General features: G+C 27.3%; 1 long non-coding RNA gene across 2 annotated transcripts; it reads right to left on the reverse strand.

Annotated features, from left to right (window-relative positions):
- Nucleotides 1–962: 962 nt before the first annotated feature.
- On the reverse strand, nucleotides 963–3781 carry LOC125581813. Of its 2 annotated transcripts, XR_007319540.1 has the most exons (6): nucleotides 3450–3781; nucleotides 3159–3216; nucleotides 2868–2966; nucleotides 2461–2792; nucleotides 2259–2356; nucleotides 963–2162 (listed from the first exon to the last, which is right to left on the reverse strand). It is a non-coding gene; the product is annotated as an uncharacterized LOC125581813 (long non-coding RNA). The 2 variants fall into 2 exon arrangements; XR_007319539.1 differs by having other exon boundaries at nucleotides 2461–2966; nucleotides 3450–3778.
- Between the last annotated feature and the right edge of the window lie 6643 nt (nucleotides 3782–10424).

Below are 10424 nucleotides of genomic sequence, written 5' to 3' on the forward strand. Positions count from 1 at the left end.
AATATCATGTTCTTCTCTTCTTTATAATGACACATTTGTATTTATAACTAGGGCAGGCCCGGGCTATGCCCGGGTTTTTTGTTTAAATTTTAGTTTTGATAATATATTCAGTATGTTTATTTTAATATAAAAATATAAGTAGTTATAGACAAATATAAAATAATTTTAAATTATTCAATGATTTTGTCTTATACAATTCAATATTTTTTGTCATTGAAAATTATATATAAGGTGAAAAACAGAATGAATGAAAATTAATTAAATTGTAGTTATGTTGTTTAATTGGATGAATTGTTTACATATTTCAGTTCACTTAAAATTATTTATAACGTTTGTTTCAAATTAGTCTCTAAGTAATTTAATGGACTTTCCCCCTTAAATTTGCAGTCTATATATTTTATGTTTTTTTTCCTTAAATCAGCTATTTAAAAATTCTAATATTTTTTAGAACAAAAAGTTTTACAACTACTTCACTAAAAATTACAGTCAGAGTTCTTACAATAAAAGTTTTGCATTTACAACACAACTCATCGGACCCATTATCCAAATATTATTTATCTTACCTTCACAACTGCTTGAAATTTTGTCTTTTCAAATTTTTGTTCCACTTTGTCCAAAGTTTGTTTTGATGTAAATGTACCATTTATATAATATATATATAATCAACTTTGAACAATGATAATAGTAATTTTATCTCAAAATTTGTTGTGGATTAAAAAAGTTATCACCAAAGTATAAAAAAATGGATTGTGGTTTTATTAATATTGCAGTTGTTATGTCAAACCATTATGCACTAAATCAGAATATGTAATGAGGTTTTTTTATTAGAACAAAATAATATAGAAAACCACGATAAGCTATTTAAATAATCATGGAAGCTTCTCAACTTTCTCATTTGAGTTATTATTTCTTTCTGTTCTCCTTTTGGTTCAAGTGGATAATCAAAACTAAGGCTCATTTTCTCACCCGGCAAGGTTATGACTAATATGTTTTTTTTTTTTAAGTTTTGACTAAATAATTCTAGTGCTTCTAAGCTTTCATTTTATTTAGCCTCTCGTGTCGCTTAAGGTGTGAGTAGTGACACCCAAAAAACTGATTCTGAATGAAAATATTTCTCCTTGGCTGTTTTAAATGGTTCATTCAGAACCGTTTATTCTCAAGTTGACATTGCTTCCGGTGTCTAAACAGAATAATAGTCGTTTTCACCGGTTGTTATTGAGGCTTATGACGATTTATCGGTTGCCTGAACTAATACATTGTGTGTGTTTTCTCCAGTCAGGTGCGCCTATATACTTTTGTTAAATTATATATTTGTGTTATATTATGTAATTTTGTTATGTTGTGTATTTCATTAAATTGTAATTGTCCTAGCTATTTATATTTTATTATACATAATTTTTAAAAAATTAATTTTTGATTGTTTGTTATTTTTTAGTTGTGGTTTCCAATTAAATATTTAATTTAACAAATGTTACAAAAAATTAATTTATTAAATTTGAATTTGGTGAGAAAAAGAGTAAACTTCAATTAGATTAATTCATTTTTTCTTTGGCTTGAATTTGATGAATTTGAAAAAAGTATATCGCAACAGTAATTGTTTTCTATCAAATGTTACGAAAAATATATTTTTCAAAAATTATTGTTTTCTATTTAATATTTAATCTATCAAATGTCACCAAAAAAAATTTTGAATTCGAATTTGGTGAGGAAAAGGATAAACTTCTATTGGATTCATTCATTTTTTCTTTGGGTTGAATTTTATGAATTTGAAAAACATTTATCACAACAATAATTATTTTATAATGTAAATAGAAAAATAATCCACTACAATTGTTTAATCCTATGTGGAAGTTGTTTGTTTTACACATTATTTTAACTCATTTTGGTGTTTAGAGAGAGAGGCGAAGTTTTTATTAAATTTGCTTGGATGATTAGGAATGAGAGAACGATATAAAATGCCTCTATGAAATTCAACTCCCTTTGTCTCCACTTAAAAAAACGCAGATTTGTAGACCAGTGATCATCTTCTGTAGCTTAACACAAACTTTTGATCGCTACGGAGAAGCTCCTGTAACATAATTTGAAGCATAAGAGCCAACAAACGAACTTTGATGGTATCCTTCAGATCGCAGGAGCCCTGAGTAGTTATAAGATCTCGAAATCTGCAAAAAAAAAGAAAAATCACATTCCAAGTCAATCATCAAAGATAAAAAGACAGAACAAAGTTTATTGCTTTATCAAGATTAAATCTACTATACATTGATTGGCATCTCTGTGATGATAATGCTGCTGCTTTCTTCAAGGCTTTTGAGAGTGGTTACTTCACTTCCCACAACCACGTTTATACTAATCCCACCTTAAAGAGAAAGTTTCAAATGTTAATATAAGCTTTAATGATGATTAACAAAGCAGTTTGCTTTCTATAAAAGAAACTGAAGCTAAGCAAGTTGTTCTACGCACATAACCATGAAAGAATGATGATGAAGGATCTTTGAACGTGGGTTAATGATATGTCAGGCTTTGTACGTGCCTTGCTCAGTAAGTGTGCCAGCGCATAATTCACCACTGATTCTGCCTAGGGAATAAACGATGAAATCAATTACCTAGAAAAGTTTTGAATAGTACGTTTGTTACCTCAGAAGCAGCAAGTGCTAGTCTTTTGGCATAATCATTTGCTACATACTGCTTGGCAGTTCCAGTGACGCAATCATGGTGCTGCGCTATTCCTAGAGGCTGCAAGTGTTTGGACCACCAGATTTCTTTCCCACCAGAAATTCAAGTTGCCTTGCAGCCTGTTTTAGAGAGAAAAAGCACATTCTATGTTGTTGTCTGAATTTGACAAAGAAACCAGAGGCTCAGTAGGATACCAAGTCGTATCCGCTAAGAGAACAACTTGTCCTATGCTGTATTCATATTGAGTTCTCGCCATAAAAGACCACCAAAGAATGTTCCTTTAAAAACTTCTCCTAAAAATAGAAGATGAAAAGCAAGAAGGAGTTTATGTCTCTATATTACATTTTCGGCTTTGCAATGTATGAGAATCGGATGGTTTTTTTACATCTAGAGGAAAAAGAACATTTACTTTAAGACATCATGTAACAACATATAAGGAGAGCTTATAGAAATCAAAAGACCCTGTTGAGTGTTGGATTCCTTACCAACTAAGAATTTGCGAACATCCAAAACTGTATCTTCTGGCATAAGAGTTGGAAGATCCTGCAAAAATCATAACCGATCCGGTTATAAGAAATCAACAGTAACACAAAGATCATAAGAACATAAATTATAAACAAACAAATTAACTGAAGAAGAACAGCAAGAAATCAAGAAAAATCTAAACTTTCTTAGATTGTGATAACAACTGGAAGAGAGCTTTTCTAAGGATGATGTTCAAGTAAAAAAAGCTAATCTTTTTATAGAATAAACTAGTTTGCAGAGGGATAACTTACAATCAATGTTAGATCGTACTTCATGTCGGTGTATGGAGTTAAGAAGGCGATAATGACGTTGAATCTGTAACTCGGACCGTTTCTGTTAAATAGAGTAGAAGGCTAAACGACAGGAGTGGAAACAAACAAACAGATTCTTCATCTCAATTTCAGTCATCCAATCCTCTCGGACGCCATTGACTGTATAAACGCAAAATCGTTGTTTTAGGTCTCGAAAGAACACGAACACGTGAAGGTGATGAAGAATGAAGGGCTTTTCAGGTTTTGGGCTATAATTCTTACTAGATCCTGATGAATTTTCAGTTTTTTTAATTATTTATTTTATTAAATGATATATTTGTAATATTCGTTCATATTATATTCATTAAGTAAATATTTTTTTTTGAATCTTAAACTATCTATTTTTTTTACGAATGTGTGATATCATATAAAAAAAATGAGTATAGAGTTAATTAGATAATTTTAAAAACAGAAATTTATCTTTCGTGTGCGATATCATATAAATAATGATCCGCCCAGTTAACAAAAATCATGATTATTTTATGTGTAATTTTTTTTATTTTGACCATTTCCTTAAAACTATATTAAATTTTACATATTTTAATTAGAATATTTTAATATCTTTACCTTTTTATTTGAAATGCAACTCAATATTTTTTTTAACAATTATAACAAAATATTTAAAAAATATTTTTAGAATTTGTTTGAAAAATATGAAAATTACATTTTAAATTAAAATTATCCTAAAATATGATAAGTTTTGACGTAAACGAAAACTCAAATTATGTCAAAAATAATGATATTCAATGATAATAACAATTTTAATTTATTATTTTTTTAAAAATACATTTACAAAAATATTTTTTGAAAGAAAATTCATTTATCTTTCAAAAATAAAATGAAAAATATTATAATTAAATAATAAAAAATATAAATAAAAACCATAAATTTAGCAAATGACAACTGAGTTATATTATGCTAAAATTTTCTTTCTAACAATTTGTCAAATGACAAATGAGTTATGAGCAAATAATACCATATAATTTTTTAAAACATAGTCATTCTTAAATATTTTTTGAATAAATAATTATTTTTAAATTAAATCAACTGAAAATAATATCCGTATAATTGTGTGAGTCAAATTCTAGTTTTATTGATGCATGTTATATTATTAGTGCTGCATGTTTTAGGTAACATTTTAATGATGAACATTTTAAAAAATCTCCATTATTAAAATTATGCACGTAAGGATAACCCATGAGTCTTTTTGGTTGATTAAATGACATTATGTCCAGATTTTTGTAAGGATATTTCATTAAGGTAACTGAAAAAAACAAACAATAAAATAGGAAGTTTAAATTTATTTAAGCATATTTCATTAATGTAACTGAAAAGACAAGTAATATATTATGCAGTTTTATTCGTTTTAGGATATTTCATAAATACAACTGAAAAAGGCAAGCAAAAATAAGGGAATTTAATTAATGAAGTAAGAATATTTTCAAATGGTTACTTCTCTGTTAATAATATAAATGATTAACATAAGCCTACAAAATCATTTTCCTTTAGTTTAATGAAACACCTAGTTTTGGATAGAGGACACGTGTCAGCTGTTGGATGCACGACTTTCCTAGCTGGAATCCTATGTGTCACAATGAGGAGGGAGTAAAACACTCCTTTATATAAGAAGATACTAGGTGTTTTGCCCGCGACGCAAGCTTAAACATTTTCATAAATTTTTGAAAAGTTCTTTGTACCCTATATTCATTACACTAAAATAAATCTTAAAATAACTCAATATTCTATTTTTAATTATATAATTAAAAATAATAATTTGATTAATATTTAATTATATAATATATGTTTTTTTAACTTCTTACTAAAATATTTTTTCAGATAATAATACAATATATATATAGATATTATATTTTTTTGTAAATTATATTATTAGTTTTTGGATAACTCAATATTCTATTTTTAATTACATAATTAATAATTTTGTTTGATTAATATTTAGTTATATAACTTATGTTTTTAAATTTTCACTAAAAGACTTTTTCAGATAACAATACAATATATATATATATACATATATATATATATATATATATAAATTATCTCTTTTTAAAAATTATACTTTCAGATTTTGGATAATTCTTACTATTATTAATTTGAATCAATTATCTAATCAAATAAATTAAAATTTCATTTTAGCTTTTAATTTATTTATACATTTTATTCATTAACGGTATAAACGATATTAACTACTCTAACTTTTAACGTGAGAGCTCGATTCCGAAAATTTACTTCGCAAATAATAGTATAGATAAATTTTATTAAAAATTATAGATTTTACTATTTTCTTACTAATATTTAATATAGATTTGATATATATTAAAACAATTTGTATAAAACTAATAAAATGATATAAAATTGTATAATTATCAAAAATTTAGCCTAAACAATATTTATAAAATTTGTAGATATATAAGAAACTAATGATCTTACGATTAGATATTTAAATTTTTTAAAAATTGTAGAAATTTTTAAAAACTTTAGTAATACAAATTGTATATTTATACAAAATAATAATATTTCGAAATTTTAAATGTTATATATGAATATATTTATTTTATAGATGATGTATGAGCTATTACCATATTTAAAAAAAAGTTTACCAAAAAAAAATATTAATATTAAATGTAATATATGAATTATTACCATATTCTAATAAGTTTGCCAAAAATATAAATTAACATTAAATGAAATTATCTATGTCATATTTTTCTGGAAGCCTTATCATCAATTTCAGTAGCTATGTTATATTTGTTTTGTAAAATTGATTGTAGAGAGAACATGTGGCAAAATCATTTCGCAAATATAGTCTAGACGATGACATCCAAACCAATATCACTTTCTCTTTTGTTAGAATTACATTAAACTTCCATTATTAACACAATATGTTTAAAATAACTTAAATCATATAATATTACATCCAGTTCACCGGTTACGTTACTTAGGTTTTGACTTTTGTTTGTTGCGCAACATACAATTCATACAAATATATCAGATTAGCTATAATTTATAGTGTATCTATATATATTGTATTTTGTAATTTAGCTATTTAAATGTATTCAATAAATATCTAAATACATTAATTTATTCAGAATATTCTAACCAACTTAAGAATCGATAAGATCAAATCTAAACTAACATGTCAACTAAAAAAAAAAAAACTTTTTATCTACCTAATTCATTTTCATTTATTTACCTTATTCTGTTATATTAAAAAGTTAATTTTTTATTTCAGAGAATATTGTAAAATTCTAAAATTTAATAAGAATATGAGATTGTGTTCAAACCATCAAACGGATAAAGAGGCCAAATATCTAAAAGTCTATCGATTATTATGACATGGGCCAAAGTTCTTTACATTATGGTTTTAACAAAAAAAACGTGTAAATAATTATTTTTCTTAAAATTTTGTGATATATTTAATAAAATTTACATATTAATTTTTATGATAAATTTTAATTATAATGTTTAATATAATAGATGTATACATCACAATTAATCATATATAATTTTCAGTAACACTTTGATAATCACAAATTTTAAAATGTAAAGAAATCTGATTATGTAAAGAATAAAAAATATTGTATAGGTTAATTTTCTTATAGGCCAAACCAATTAATTACTGCACATTAAACATTATACATTATATAAGGTAACATTATGTACAACACATATTAAACACAAATTAATTATTTACATGTAAATAAAATATATTATATATGTGTCAAGAAAACAAAACAAAGACAAAACTATATTTTATCCACATATTATATAACACAAATTATAAACCATAAATTTGAAAATCATATAATCCAATCCCAATAATATATTTTGAAGATTAGCTGCCAAATAATATTCTCGCTTTACCGCGGATACGTATCTAGTTTTTGTTATACTTGGTGTGCATTTTATTTGGCTTGATTGACAAATCACTGTAAGGGTTAAAATTACAAGACAAATCACTGTAGTTTGTTTAAGAATTCCACTATGTTCATACTGTGTTCTGGATTAACTAACTGCATATCGATAATTCTAAACATGGTTTAGTGTGAACCGAAGTATTTTCTTTGGTTATGTTTGGTTCACTCAACTAAAAGTGGTGACGGCTCTATTGTTATGAAATTTCCGTTTTTTAATTCAAAGGATTGCTTTTGTGTAACCGACAAAATCATCCATCCGGTTTAGTTGCGTATTGTTAGGCAATATTACCATTAATAATTTACATATATAGGTCGCGTATTACAAATAAAGAAAGTTATAATTTTCGTTATACTTGGTGTGCATTTTATTTGGCTTGATTGACAAATCAAAATATATAATAATGATAACAATATCAGAAAATTTAATTTTTATTTGTCATTCAAATCTAATTTTACTTATCTTATATATTAAAACAGAAGTCACAACTTTGATTCATGTGTGATTTTTTTTTAAAAAATGAACTTAATGGATCTATTCAATAATTTTAAAATATTTTTAATTTTGTTTAAATCATAATGTATATTCGTTATATACTATATTGTTGATGGTTTGTTGGGGGCGAGAAATGTCAGGGCTAGGTGTTTTGGTCGTTGTACTTTTTTTTGACAAAATTTTTTATTGGACTATCAATAATTGAATTTAAACAATAGATGATCCATTGGATTTATAGATATTATAAATTAAATAGATATAATTTAATGTTGTAATACTATACATCCATATGCTAATTATTTAAATATTTGTCGATGTTAACTTTTAAAATTATAAAGATTTTTTTAAATAACAAAAATCATATTGTCTAACAATGATTAATCTTTACTACCTTGAACCAATGAAAACAAATTTTAAACTATATAGTTTATTTTAAAAATTAAACAAAAATAAATGTTTTATTATTTACTCGATAATATAAATCTATGAAGCGAAAAATTTATTTTTTAAAAAACTTTCTAATTTTGTGAAATGTTACAATATCTTTGAATATGACAACAAAACAATATTTTACTAATTTTTATACATATTGTTACGATTTTAATAATGAAATAATAATCTGAAAATATATATATAGAAGAAGATACAAATACATGTGAAAGTTGAAAACAATCTATTCAATGAAAAATATACCGTAAACTTATTGTGTTTTAAAAATTGATAGACAGATATATATTATTATTATTATTATTATTATTTTAACAGCAAATATTTACAGACTCATGTAGACTCTGTAAACCAATGTGGCAACTCTGCGTCCATATGCACGACGAAAGACGGTTGTTTCTGAGTACTACGTGTGCCAAGCTATCCGCCCTTATGTTCTCCGCCCTATGAACATGAATAATATCTGAGTTGACGAAACTTCGTCGCAAAAGCTTAATATCTTCCAGGTAGCTTTCAAATGCTGGTCATTCATCTGGTTCAGAAAACCATCTTCACCAATTGAGAATAATCCATTGCAAACGTAACCTGAAACTGCCTTAAGTTTTTCATACATTCCATTGCCCAAATTAAAGTCTCTATCTTCGAATGAAGAGGTGAGAGGCATGCCCTTACATTCCTTGCTCCTAATAAACCATCAAACCCTGGTAACGTACTCAACCATCCTTGTCCTGAAAATAGGTCCTTATATTTCCAAGAACCGTTTGTGACACACCATCTTCCTGTGGTTCCTAAATCCGGCCTTACATGTACTTCAGGAGCCAACCTATGATTATTAATAACAGTGCATCAGTCCACAGTTTTGATTCAACTTCTGCTAATCGAAGCGTTTCCCTCGGATCAACATCAAGGTTACTGAACACTTTGTTGTTTCAGCCCTTCCAAATATACCATAATATCCAGGCAAACTGATGATCCTCCATTTTTGGGTTAACTCTCCAAAATAGATGGTCCATATTAGCAAAAAGAGAGCCAACTGGGAAAAGGTTTGGATTTGATGGGATCCTAGATAGTGCCCACACTTGACGTGCTGGAAGACATTCGAAAAACACATGGTTTATTGATTCCTTCGGGTCTCCACACCGGGCACATCAAGTGTCTCCTTGTATCCCTCTCGCTTTAAGGTTTTTCTTTACCGCTATACAACCGGACAGCAACTGCCATAGAAAATGCTTTAACTTTGGAGGACACCTCACTTTCCAGCAAAATGCTTTGAGAATATCTACATTGGGACCATAAAATTCAGGTGGTTTCTCCTTATCCGGTTAAATCATTTCTACTTGATACCCTGATTGTACCGTGTATTTCCCATTTTTGGTGAAGTGTCATCCATTCCTATCTTCCATCTGATTTCTACTCAATGGTATACTCTCAATTATTTTTTCATCTTGTGGATCCACCAAATTCCTAATTGCCTGTAAATTCCATGTTCGGGATTCCGAATTAATGAGAGAATCCACCGTGAGGTCTGGGTAACTATTATGAAAGTTTTTGTTAGCTGGTCTCGGACGAGTGGATGGGAGCCAGAGATCATTTCATACCGAAATAGAGGACCTTGATCCAACCCTTTTAATTAGTCCTTTACAAACCAGAGATCTAGCAGAGATAATATTCATCCAGCCATATGACGGGGAATATGAGCGAATCAGTTACAGGGGTGAAACATTCCCGTAATACAGTCCTTTGAAAACTCGAGAGAAAACAAAATATTTATATAAAAATAAATGAAAATAGAAATTTACGCGGTTGCGCGGGTCGAGATCTAGTTTACTCTTAAAGTTAATATAATTTATTCCCCAAGTAACGTAGTCTAAGAAGTAATAGAATCTCTTATATATTAAAAGAGAAGCATTTGCAATAAATGTGTTCACACACACATTGACACGTGTCATCCTCACGATCATTTCAATTTTAGAATGCTTACGTGTCATCTTCGTAGGCATTTAGCAATTAATGTGTTCACATACTAATTTTCTTAACTTT

Source organism: Brassica napus, chromosome C2 (genome assembly GCF_020379485.1).
Source record: "Brassica napus cultivar Da-Ae chromosome C2, Da-Ae, whole genome shotgun sequence".
In the NCBI taxonomy this organism is placed as follows: domain Eukaryota; kingdom Viridiplantae; phylum Streptophyta; class Magnoliopsida; order Brassicales; family Brassicaceae; genus Brassica; species Brassica napus.